The sequence below is a fragment of the Vulpes vulpes genome, chromosome 8 (assembly GCF_048418805.1).
Source record: "Vulpes vulpes isolate BD-2025 chromosome 8, VulVul3, whole genome shotgun sequence".
Classification (NCBI taxonomy): domain Eukaryota; kingdom Metazoa; phylum Chordata; class Mammalia; order Carnivora; family Canidae; genus Vulpes; species Vulpes vulpes.
In genome coordinates this window covers 77,674,309-77,687,810 of record NC_132787.1, presented here as the reverse complement: position 1 = coordinate 77,687,810, position 13,502 = coordinate 77,674,309, and the positions used below count along the sequence as shown (strand labels likewise).

The 13,502-nt window shown below is 43.5% G+C and overlaps 1 protein-coding gene across 15 annotated transcripts in view; it reads left to right on the top strand.

Annotated features, from left to right (window-relative positions):
• Window positions 1–13,502, top strand: part of MTA3 (metastasis associated 1 family member 3) — a 220,688-nt gene that overhangs the window by 34,243 nt on the left and 172,943 nt on the right. For 2 of the 15 annotated variants that reach the window (XR_012003152.1, XM_025994307.2), the window contains exon 1: window positions 4,961–5,197. The exons of 12 other annotated variants lie outside the window; for them this stretch is intronic. The gene's annotated coding sequence lies outside the window, so the exon portion shown is untranslated. Of the gene's footprint in view, window positions 1–4,960; window positions 5,198–13,502 lie in introns of those variants that run through there. One more of the 15 variants, XM_025994306.2, reaches the window with a different exon arrangement.

The following is a 13,502-nucleotide window of genomic DNA, read 5'->3' as shown; positions in this document are numbered from 1 at the left end:
GGCTTCCTGGGTGGCTTAGTCAGTTAAATATCTGCCTTCTGCTTAAGTCATGATCCTAGAGTCCTGCTCAGCAGAGAGCCTGCTCAGTGGGGAGCCTGCTTCTCCCACCCCCTCTGCAGCTCCCCCTGCTTGTGCTCTTTCTCACTCTCAAATAAATAAATAAAATATTTTTTAAAAAACCCACACACATAGGGACGCCTGGGTGGCTCTGTTGGGTCCTACTCTGGTTTCAGCTCAGGTCACAATCTCAGGGGCCTGAGATCAAGCCCTGAATCAGGCTCTCAGCTCAGCTCAGAGCTTGCTTGTCCCTCTCCTGCTCCTTCCCTCACTCTCTTTCTCTCTCTCATAAATAAAAATAAAATCTTAAAACACACACACGCACACACACACACACACACACACACACACACAGAGAGAGAGAGACCTTCAGAGGCTCCCTGTGGTCTCCACACAAAAAAGTTTCATCTTAGCCTCAAGTACACTGGCATTTGTGATCTGATATCTTCTTAGCTACATTACTTAAGTTTTTTGTTTTGTTTGGTTAATTTTATTTTGTTGTTGTTGCTTTTGTTTACATAAGCTAATATAAGTTACTTTAAGAGGAAAAAAAAAAAAGAAATGTGTTATTAAGGAGAGGATGGTCTCATGAACCCAGGGGTGGAATGAAGCTATACTTCAGAAAGGAACAAGAATCTGGGGTGTCCCGGAAGGTTAGGGAGGCTCTCGGTCTTTCCCCTTTGGCTCAGTGTTTTCCCCCACCTCTCTGCTGAGCACCCTGGTTGGCTCCTGGATGGGTGTAAGGGAAAGGGGTGCAGTCCCAACAACCAAGATAAGTGAGGATTTCTGGACCAATAAACTTGACTTCAGAAAGTTATACTCTATCATATTGTGTCTATGTCATTCATTTTTTTTCTTTTCTCTTAATTAAAAAAAAATGTGTTTTTTAAAAGATTTTATTTATGTATTCATGGAGAGACACGGGCAGAGGGAGAAGCAGGCTTCCTGTGAGGAGCCTGATGCAGGACTTGATCCCAGGACCCTGGGATCATGACCTGAGCCAAAGGCAGACACTCAGCCACTGAGCCACCCAGGTGTCCCTAAAAAATATTTTTGATGAAAATGTAACAGTAAATTCCCTTTTTTTTTTTTTAAGATTTTATTTATTTATTCATGAGAGAGAGAGTGTGAGGCAGAGACATAGGCAGAGGGAGAAGCAGGCTCCATGCAGGAAGCCCCATGTGGGACTTGATCCCTGGACTCCAGGATCTCTCCCTGAGCGGAAGGCAGACACTCAACTGCTGAGCCACCCAGGCATCCCATAGTACATGCTCATTGTAAAAAAAAAAAAAAAAAAAACTTAGAGCAATATGGAAGTACCCAGAAGAAAACTGAGTTATTTTTTCACACAGCTCTCTGCCCCCAGAGCCAGAGGTAAGTACTGTTAGGTATAGATATTCCCACCTAGTCTTGATACATTTATATATGCCTATATATTTACACTACAGATATCTAATTTTGTTTGCTTTTTATTTTTTATTTTATTTTTTATTTTAAATATTTTATTTATTTATTCATGAGAGACACACAGAGAGAGGCAGAGACACAGGCAGAGAGAGAGAAGCAGGCTCCATGCAGGGAGCCCCATGTGGGACTCGATCCCAGATCCCAGGATCATGACCTGAGCCGAAGGCAGACGTTCAAACCGCTGAGCTACCCAGGCGTCCCTTGTTTGCTTTTTAAAGTAGGATCCAAAGTGGGGCTTGAATTCATTGACCCTGAGATCAAGACCTGAGCTGATATCAAGACATCTTAGCAACTGAGCCACCCAGGCACTCCTAATTTTTTTTTTCTTAAAGATTTTATTTATTTTTTTATTTATTAATTTATTCAGGAGAGAGGCAGAGAGGGAGAGACAGGCAGAGGGAGAAGCAGGCCCCTCAAAGGGAGCCCGATATGGGACTCGATCCTGAAACTCCAGGATCATGCCCTGAGCCAAAGGCAGATGCTCAACCACTGAGCCAGCCAATCATCCCTAATTTATTTTATTTTATATTTTATTTATTTTTATTTTAAAAAAAATTAAAAGATTTTATTTATTCATGAGAGAGACAGAGAGAAAGAGAGGCAGAGACACAGGCAGAGGGAGAAGCAGGCTCCACACAGGGAGCTTGACGAGGGACTCAATCCTGGGACTCCAGGATCACGCCCTGGACTGAAGGCAGGCGCCAAACCGCTGAGCCACCCAAGGATCCCCCTATTTTTATTTTTTTATTGAATTTCGATTTGCCAACATATAGTATAACACTCAGTGCTCATCCAAAATTATTTTTTTTTCAAAATTATTTTTAATATAATGGTACCATATGAATTTTAATCAGCTTACTTTTTTCACTCATATTTTGTAGGTTTTAGTGGGAGAAGTCAGTATTTTCCTAAATTTGTTAGAGACTTAGGGCCAGAGAGAGATGGCAGAGGGAACACGGTACCATAGCTTTGGGATTCTATAAATTTTGGTCCATTGGTTAGCCAGCATTTCTTCTCAAGTTGCTTAATGTTTATTTTCTTTATATTTTAAATTTTTGCTTATTTATTTAGTATACATTTTTGCTTATTTATTTAGTAATCTCTACACCCAATGTGAGGATTGAATTCATGACGGTGACATCAAGAGTCACATGCTCTACCGACTAAGCTAGCCAGGCACTCCTATTTACCTTTTTAAAACATTGTTATAATTTGCCATCCATTACTCTTCAGTTAATTTTTCAAAGGCCTGGGCAAACTCAGTCCTCCGATTTCTTAAGTTTGGAAGATTTTAGATCCTTAAAAATCTCTTAAGTTCCCATCATCTGGACGTCTCAAAGACCAGAATAACCACTTCTCTCAAGTTCTTAAGCCTATATAACCAGTTCTCTTAGGAGCCCCAAAAGAAAGAACTTTCTTTCCTTCTTTTTAAAGATTTTATTACCTTTCACGAAGATGGCGCCGAAGGCGAAGAAGGAAGCACCTGCCCCTCCCAAAGCCGAAGCCAAAGCAAAGGCTTTGAAAGCTAAGAAAGCGGTGCTGAAAGGCGTGCACAGTCATAAAGATTTTATTAATTTATTTATTTGAGAGAGAGAGCATGGGCAGGGAGAGGAGCAGAGGGAGAAGCAGACTCTCTACCAAGCAGGGAGCCGAACACCAGGGCTTGATCCTAAGACCCATGAGAGCAGACTTCGTCACTGAGCAAGGAGCCTCATGCAGGGCTCCATCTCATGACCCTGAGATCAGGACCTGAACTGAAATCAAGAGTCAGACGCTCAACCAACTGAGCCAAAAAGGCATCACAGACAGCTGGGATTTCTGAAATTGAACCAACACACAGGAAGGGTCTTCGGGCAATAACACTGCCTTTCTTCATATTTGGGTCATTCTTGCCTTTCCCAAACATATTAGACCATTTGGAGAATGGTGACAGGGTGCAATAGACTGGAAGTTTATAAACAACTGAAATCTACTCTTCACAATTCTGGAGGCTAGAAGCCTAAGGTCAAAGTGCCATCATGGTCGAGATATGATGAAAGCCCCCTTCCAGGCTGAGACTTGCTGCTGTAGCCTCACTTGGGGGAAGAGACTAGAGTGTTCTCTGGGATTTCTTTTATAAAAGCACTAATCCCTTTTGTGAAGGCTTCACCTTCATGACCTAATTACCGCCCAAAGGCTCCACCTCCTATACTCTCACATTGTGGGTGTTGGGATTTCAACATGCAAATTTTCTGAAGACACAAACATTCAGTCCCTAACACCAAGGTAAAAGTTTTAATGCAACTCAAGCAATGAGCTCTGATTTACCCTAAGTCTTGGGGCGCCTGGGTGGCTCAGTGGTTGAGCTTCTGCCTTGGGCTCAGGCCGTGATCCTGAGATCCTGGGATGGAGTCCCCATCAGGCTCCCTACATGGAGCCTGCTTCTCCCTCTGCCTGTGTCTCTGCCTCTCTCTCTGTGTCTCTCATGAATAAATAAATAAAATCTTAAGAAAAAAAATAAATTAAAAATAAGTCTTATAGGGAGCCTGGCTACTTCATAGGGTGGCAATATTTTAGCCCATACTCTATCGTCAGTTCTGCTGGTCTAGAGACTTGATATATTTATGCCAACCTCAGTCACAGAAGACTGTTACATAAATCAAAATGCCAATTTATTACATTTTAGCCACTATTATACTTCTTACTTAGACAGAAACATAATTATGTTAGCTCTCCCATTATCTATAGGTACCATATGATTAGGTCAAACTCCTTAGCAATTTAGCCCTGACTGAACTTTGCAGTTGGTTCCCATGTGCCATGTGTGTACTTTCTTTTTCTTTTTTTTTTTTTATGTGTGTACTTTCTATATGCTGCTCCCTTTATCTGGAATATCCTTCCTGACTCTTTATCATGCAAAATCCTTATATTAATTGAAGGCCCAGATTAACTATTAGCTTCTCTTAAAGTCTTCTCCTACTAGCCCTGCCCCTATGGCAGGCCATATTAATTGCTCCCAATCCTGAGCTAATATGGCCCTTATCTTATTAGATTATACTTTATCATATATTCATGACTGCCTCTCCCACTGGGTAGTGAACACCTTGAGAAACAGATGTCATTTTATCCATCAAAGTAACCTGGAATATAGCACACTGGCTAAGCACAAGACTTTGGGTAAATGTTGAACAGAATTGGACTTACTCATTTGTATTTTCTGCAATTATTTCTCTCTCTTTCCAAATTCTTATAAAAGTTAATTTTGAAAATGTCAACTTGTCTCAACTGTAATGAGAGGACGGGAGGGAAAGGGAGCAAGTTCATGCTGAGACTGAGAAAATCATATCCTTGGGGGCCAGGGATGGTGACTGGTATGGAAACATAAGTGAGGGACCCCGTAGGGAGGAAAAAACAGTGGGAAGAGCCAGATCAAATGACAAATGTTTCTTTCCACCAGGAAATTTCCTTTTCAGATCTCATCGTTGGTCAAATCTGGAGATTTCCGTATCTTGTCAATGGAGGGCCCCGATCCCCTGTGGGCTCTCTGTATAGAGTCTCCTCTGTGTTAGTGTGCAAGGAGGCCGAGTTTGGCTTCCTGACCTGGGACCTGTCTCTGGTGGGATAAGAAGAATCAAGAGAAGAGTGTTGGTTCATGGTTGCCTGACACCTTACCGTCCTCATAGCTAATCAAAATGTAAGTGCGGGGATCCCTGGGTGGCACAACGGTTTGGCGCCTGCCTTTGGCCCAGGGCGCGATCCTGGAGACCTGGGATCGAATCCCACGTCGGGCTCCCGGTGCATGGAGCCTCCTTCTCCCTCTGCCTGTGTCTCTGCCTCTCTCTCTCTCTCTGTGTGACTATCATAAATAAATAAAAATTTAAAAAAAATTTTTTTCAAAATGTAAGTGCGATAATGTGGGAAAATGCAATAGAACAGATCTTTTTTTTTTTCTTCAAAGATTTTATTTATTTTTTCATGAGAGACATAGAGAGAGAGGCAGAGATACAGGCAGAAGGGAGCCTGACTTGGGACTTGATCTCAGGTCCCCAGGATCACATCCTAGGCTGAAGGCGGTGCTAAACCACTGAGCCACCAGGGCTGCCCTTGAATAGATCTTGATGGACAAGGAAAAAAGGTGTCTGGAGAAAGAAAAAGCAGCCAGAGGCAGGAATCCGGCCTGACTTTGTCCTAGTGTCTCCTAATCTCATTCCCACAGTGGCTCAAACTGTTCCCCTGCTTCTCTATCTCCCTTCCCCTACTCTAACTCCCAAGTCCCCCACAAACCCTTGAGACTTGCTCCAGAGAGGGAATAGAGAGTTGACTGTGGAGGGCCAGGAGCCCCAGTCTTCTCTTATGATCTGTGTGGTGTTTACTAAGTCCCTAGCCTTGAAGTCATTTGTGGCGCGCTCTGCCTTACTGAAGAAAAATGGATTTTGCTTCAATTCCTGATTCCTGTTTAAATATTTAGTTTAATCAGCCCAGGCCCAAGTGCCTTTTCCATTTCCCCTGGTGCCTGGGAGCCATGCTGACACCAGCATCATAAATAATGCATCTGATCCCAGGAACATGCCACCAGCTGGGAGTCACACCATCCCTCAAGTCTCAGGGTCTGCCCTCTGCTGCAGCTGCTTTGGGAGAAGCTGGATTAAACGGAGAAGTCCATCTTGAACCTGAGGGCTTCTCCTCAAAGCTACTCCTCTGGATGTCACTGTGTCGTCCTCATGGCAGCCCAGATCTGAGGGACTATGTTGGGGTGCAAGGGTGTGTGTGTTGGTCAGGAGAGTGGGAGGAGCAGGAAGACGCAAGAACACCTCCACCCGAGTGCTCACACTCCACCTTTGAGGTTGCTCCGACCTGGTGGAGAGGCTTCAGGGCCACTTAGAACAGGTCCAACCTAGAGTCTGTGTGAATATAGAGGAGAGGATCAGGACACCAAATATAAGGAGGCAGCTGAGTTCTAGGGCAGAGAAATAAAGGTGACTCCATGAAATGCGGGAACCTTCTATTCTCCCTCCACCTCCAGAGTTTTGGCTTGTAACATGGGCTCCACCTTCTATTTCAAGAACACAGTCTAAATTTCACCCCATTATACCCTAAGCCTGGGCGGGGGGTGGGGGGTGGGGGGTTGGGGGCGGAGTTCGGGCTTCCGGAGGATGCATACTTTTTTCCTCTTACAGAAAGGAGCCAATGATGGGATTTGGCTGGACAAGTCCTGGGTATCATTTGCCAAAACCTCAAAAAGATTAAACTGCCTCCGGGTACCCTCTTTTTGGAGCTAGCCCCTCAGCACTCTGATCTGTGCAATTAGATGGGAAACACTGTGTTAGTCGCCATTAATAATATGGTCCTGGCCTGGCTTTGTAGAAGAAGCTCCTTGGGGCAGCTCTGTAATACTCATGCTTTTTTTCCTCCCAAACTCTGCAGAGATAAAAGGAAACATAAACAGCGATTTATTTATCCAGAAGTTCAAAGTATAGCTTTAAGCCCTTCAACATATTCCGTGCTTTCTGAAATCAAGAGTGCAAATAAACTTCCCTCAGTCTCTTTTAGAAAGGGCAGCTGCTATAAACCTACAGATAGAGATAAAAGGAGCTGATGAAAAGAGCAAACTCTAGTCTCTATCCCTCAGTTTGAGAGGTTCATAAGGCCCCTCTCTATGCCTGGAGTCATCCACTCTGTAGACTATCTAGGGCCAGAGCTCTGCTAATTCATTTTGAGCTGCTTAGATATCTAGAGAGTCAGGACCCACCAAAGGAAAGATGGCTTGCAGTTGGCCTCTGATGACTGGCACCTTGTCAAATCCACTGGTCATCAGTAGCTGTGGTTTGTCACAGTTGAACCCTTCCCTTATTCACTTGGATCCTGGGACCTGTATTCTTCTGGTTTTTCTCCTACCTACCTCACTGCTCACTCAGGCTGCCTCTGTGCCTCTCCTCTTCCTGGTTTACTATATGAGTAGTTCTCAATCTTGACTGTATATTAAAATAACCTAAGAAGGGGGTGTCTGGGTGGTTCACTTGATTAAGCATCTTCCTTCAGCTCAGGTCATGATCTCAGGGTCCTGGGATCGAGCCCCATATCAAGCCCCACATTGGGTTCCTTGTTCAGTGAGGAATCTGCTTCTTCCTCTCCCTCTGTCCCTTCCCCTGCTAATTCTCTCTCTCTCTCTCAAAAAAAAAGAATAACCTAAGAGGGGTGTCTGAGTGGCTCAATTGGTTGAGCATCTGACTTCGGCTCAGATTGTGATCCTGGGGTCCTGAGATCCTGAAATTGAGCCCTTAGCTAGGCTTCTTGCTCAGCGGGGAGTCTACTTCTCCTTCTGCCCTTCCTCTGGCTCATGCGCATGTGTGCGCTCTCTCAAATAAATAAAATCTTTTAAAAGAAAAATAGAATAACCTAAGTTTTTTTTTTTTTTTTTTAAACTGGAAATCAGGATCCACATCACATTAATTAAATCTAGATCCCTGGGGGTGGGGCTTGGTTTTGTAGTAGTTCCTCTGGTACAGCCAGGGTACAGAACCTGCTATCAGTGCTGGCTTGCTCCAGGGCTCAAGCCTCTGCTGGCCTCTCCATCTACAGTCTTTGTCAGCTGATCTGCTCAATCCCCAGTTTCATGGATTGCCTACACAGATTTGCATTTTTAGCCTGGATCTCTGTGCTGAGTTCCCGAGCCCATATCCACTTATCTATAACACCTCCAAACATATCTACAAGCATTTGGAAGTACTAATGTCCATTGGTTTTATCCTCTCATTACCTACATCCAAACCTTTAGCAAGAACCGTTGGCTCTGCCTTAAAAATGCATCTCCTTTGGTGTACCTGGGTGGCTCAGTTGGTTAAGTGTCTGACTTGATTTCAGCTCAGGTCATGATCTCAGGGTTGTGAGATCCAGCCCCACATTGGGCTCCATACTTAACAGTGTGTCTAAGATTCTTTCTCTCCCTCTTCTTCTGCCCCTCTCCACCACGATCTCTTGCTCTTTAATAAATAAATAAATCTTAAAGAAAAAAGTATCTTCATTGGCCATGGAAGCTATGATTTTATTCCCAACATTTGTTACCTACTTCCTCCTTAAACTGTTAGCCTTCTTACTAGTCTCCCTGTTTGTATTCCCCAGTCTATCTTCTGCAGAACAGCTCAAGTGATTTTTCTGTTTTTTTTTTTAAACTTTCAAAAAGCTTTATTTCAGGCCATGCTATTACACAGAGCATCACTTACAACCAAGAAACTTTTTTTAAGATGAAAAAATGTAGTAAGTGGCTCATATCCATGGAATTCACTGGTCTTACCATATGCCCCATTACAAAGATGAATTCACCTGAAAGAAGAGGTTAATGGCCCATGAAAAGCTGTTCAAGTACTAGAGGTAAAGGGGAAGAACAGCCTACATGATTAGGTGTTGTCTTACTTGGTAAAAAATTTTTTGCTGTCTTTTCTTTTTTCTTTTTTAAAGTAATCCCTATCTCCAACATGGGATAGTGATTTGGTACTTAAAATTTTTTTAAGTGGCCAGTATATGTTGCCATTTTCCCCATCGCCATTACATACGGGTCTCAGAACCACAGATGGAGTTTGACGTGGTCTCTTTCACTATCATACCAATGAAACACAGGAGGAGTTTGGGTTTTTCATCAGCACAAATTTTGGATTGGTGAGGGTCCTGGGTAGCTAAGTCAGTTATGTGTCTGACTCTTGGTTTGGCTCAGGTCATGATCCCCAGGGTCATTCTCTCAGGATTGTGAGATCTATCCCTGCATGGAGTCCTGCTCAGTGGGTGGTCTGCTTCCCCTTTTTTCCTCTCTCTCCTTGCCCCTTCCCCTGCTTGTGCTTGCACACATGCACTCTCTCAAATAAATAAATTAAAAAATAAATAAATTTTAGAGACACCTGGGTGGCTCAGTGGTTGAGTGTCTGCCTTTGGCTCAGGGCATGATCCTGGAGTTCCAAGATCAAGTCCCACATCGGCCTCCTGCGGGGAGTCTACTTCTCCCTCTGCCTATGTCTCTGCCTTCTCTGTGTCTTTCATGAATAAATAAATAAAATCTTAAAATAAATAAATAAATAAATAAATAAATAAATTTTTTTAAATGAAAAAAAAATGTTGACAGAGAGAGTGGGTATAAGCAAGGGGAGCAGGAGTGGAAGAAGCAGGTTCCTTGCTAAGCAGGGACCCCCATGTAGGAACCATCCCAGGATCCTGGGATCATGATCTGATTTGAAGGCAGATGCTTAACTGACTGAGCCACCCAGGCATCTCCCCCCAAATAAATTTTAGATTGGTGAGTTTTGAATTCCTACTATTCAAAGGAGGTTTGATGACAACAGAGAACACAATCATGCTTTTTTTTTTTTTAAAGATTTTATTTATTTATTTGAGAGAGAGTGAGAGGAGAGCATCAGTAGGGGGAGCAGCAGAGGGAGGGGGAAAGGCAGGCTCCCAGATGAGCAGAAAGCCTTAGGAGGGGCTCTGTCCCAGGACCCTGGGATCATGACCTGAGCTGAAGGCAGATGCTAAATCAACTGAGCCACCCAGGTGCCCCAATCATGGTTTTTGTTGTTGTTGTTGTTGTTGTTGTTGTTTTAAGATTTTATTTATTTATTCATGAGAGACAGAGAGAGAGAGAGAGGCAGAGACATAGGCAGAAGGAGAAGCAGGCTGCATGCAAGGAGCCTAATGTGGGACTTGATCCTGGGACCCCAGGATCACTCCCCGAGCCGAAGGCAGACATTCAACCACTGAGCCACCCAGGCATCCCATCATGATTTTTTTTCCATCATTTTTTTTTTTTTAAAGGATTTGTTTATTGATTTTAGAGTGGGAGAGTGTGAGGCAGGTTGAGGGGCAGGGAGAGGAAAAGGAGAGGGACAAGCAGACTCCTTGGTGAGTGGGGAGCCCAATAGGAGGCTGAATTTCAGTACCCTGAGATCATAACCTGAGCCAAAATCAAGAGTTTGCCGCTTAACCGACTGAGCCACCCAGATGTCCCAACAATCACGTTCTTTTGAACTGGAAGTCATAACTACCCCTTTCTATCTGTGTTCTTTATGGCCTAAGTAACCTTTTAAAAACACCTAAATCAGATCTCCATCACTCCTTTAAAAACATCTAGGGGATCCCTGGGTGGCTCAGCAGTTTAGAACCTGCCTTCCGCCCAGGGCGTGATCCTGGAGTTCCGGGATCAAGTCCTACATTGGGCTCCCTGCATGGAGCCTGGTTCTCCCTCTGCTTGTGTCTCTGCCTCTCTCTCTCTGTGTCTCTCATGAATAAATAAATAAAATCTTAAAAAAAAAAAAAAGGCTTCCCATTATAGTTAGAATAAAGTCCCAACTCTTTACCATGGCCTATCATTTCTTATGTGATCTGGACCCCGCTTCCTCCCTGATCTCATCTACTCACACTGGACTCCCTAGGTCATGATCAGGTCAAGCTGAGTCTTGATTTGGGGAATTTGTACTTGCTATTCCCTTTACGTGAAATGTCACTCCCCAGATGTTCCAATAGTTCATTCCATTCCATCATTTTTAGTTCTTACTACATCTGAGAGATCTTCCTGATTATCACCATCATTTTTTCTTCCCTTATCCTGACTAATTTTGTCAAGAACATTTATCATTCTATACTAGCATATCAACTGATTTCTTTACTTTCTCATTGTCTGTCTTCCCCACTAGAATACAAGCTCCGAGGGTACAGGTATTTTGTCTGTTTCAGTCACTGGTATATCCTCATTGCCTTCAATAGTGCTTAATACATATTTGTTGAATGAAAAGGGCATTTTTGTAGACAAGTCTTATATTTTTGGTAGCCTCCACCACACCAACCACTATAGAAGTATGGATTGGGATCAGAGTAGCCAGAGTGCTTTCTGACAAAAGAACCCAATTAAGAGGTTAATTGGTACAGCACCATATTGGTAATCAATTGCTGCTCCTGGGAATGTGTGACATCCTTCAGGTGTGCTAGTGAAGAAAAAATGTTGGGATGCCTCCACTGGCTCTTAGCTGGGGGTCATAGCAATCGGGGGTTCTTTTAGTACTAAGCCAACCAAGACAGCTAGAAGGAGAGACCAAGATGTGGTCAGCCAAGCTTTGTCTCAAGGGGTTAGACAGGATTTAGATGAAGTAGTATTGGATCCCCTTCTTTCTCTGCCTGTCTCTCTTTTCTTCTCTTATTCTGTGTCCCCTAGTCTCTGCATTTAATGTTCAGTGTTTTCTGGCTGAATCTATGTTTACTTAAAGTTGAGTTGTGGATACCATCTGTATTAGTTTCCTAGGACTGCTATAACAGATTACCACAAATTGGGTGGCTTTAAACAACAGAAACATATTTCCACACAATTCTGGAGACCAGAACCCAGAAAACAAGGTGTCTGCAGGGTTGATTCCTTTCAAGGGCTCTAAGGGAGAATCTGTTTCATGTCTCTTCCCCATGATCTGGTGGTTGCTGGCAATCTTTGGCATTCCTTGGCTTCAGGCTGAATAACTCCAGTCTCTGCCTCCACCTTCACATGGTTTTTCCACTCTTCACTCTGTGTCTTCTGTCTCTCATAAGAATACTTGTCATTGTAATTAGGGCCCATTCTAGTCCAGGATGACCTCATCTCCAGATCCTTAACTTAATTCATCTGAAAATACACTTTATCTAAATAAGATCCGATTCACAAGTTCTAGGTGGTCATATCTTTTGGGAAACCACCATTCAACCCATTATACCATCTTAGAGACAAGAAAGTAAGTAGGAAATAGCCAGATTTGCTTTTTCAGACTGTATCCTTTCCTTTTTCCTTCTTTCTGGCTTTCCGTGTTCCTTCTTCCCAAGTCTGGCTGCTTTTTCAGAGCTGAGAGCAGAACTCTCGAGCTCTGTCTGAGAATTTTGCTCACTGACCCTTGTGAGATGGTCAGCCCTGGGCACTCCCCTTCGTCTTCACTATCTGTCTTGGTCAGTGACTTGTGTGGCTCTTTGCCCATGCCCTGCCTGTTTGCACATTTGGACCTGGACTCTGATCTCCTGAACCTGGACCTGCTAAACCTGTTTTTACCCAAGCTGAAGGACTCAGGGAACCTGCTTCTTCCCCTGGGGCCAGGGTTTGGTTTATTCCTTAGACAAGACAGACTGGGCTGTGTGCAGATGGTGACACAGAAGAAGATATTTCCAGCCCAGATCTCTTTCCTAAGCTCTAGGCCTACTCATCCACCTCTGTCCTAAAGAGGAAACATCTATCTGGATCTTTCCAAAAGCACCTTGAACACAATCCATTTAACACTGAACCTGTCAACTATCCCTCCTCCCCGCAAATTGCCTTCCCTACAGTATTTTATTTGTTTTATTTTTTAACTTTATTTTTTGAGATTTTTATCTTTTAAAGTAATCTCTATACTCAACTTGGGGGTTGAGCTCATAACCCTGAGATCAAATGTCACATTATTCCTCCAACTGAGCCAGCCAGACAGACACAGTATTTTATAATTTTTTTATTAATTAATTAATTATTATTTATTTATTTATGATAGACATAGAGAGAGAGAGAGGCAGAGACACAGGAGGAGGGAGAAGCAGGCTCCATGCCGGGAACCCGATGCGGGACTTGATCCTGGGACTCCAGGATTTTGCCCTGGGCCGAAGGCAGGCGCCAAACTGCTGAGCCACCCAGAGATCCCCTCATTAATTAATTTTTTAAAGCTTATTTTGTGGGCAGACCTGGTGGCTCGGAGGTTTAACTCCACCTTTGGTCCAGGGCATGATCCTGGTGACCCAGGATCGAGTCCCGTATCGGGTTCCCTGCATGGAGCCTGCTTCTCCCTCTCCCTGTGTCTCTGCCCCTCTCTCTGTGTGTCTCTCATGAATAAATAAATAAAATCTTTAAAAAACAAGTTTATTTTGTTTTTAGTAATCTGTACACTCAATGTGGGGATTGAACTCACAACCTTGAGATTGAGAGTCTTATACTCTTCCTGCTGAGCCAGCCAGGTACTGCCTCCCCTACAGTATTTTAAACT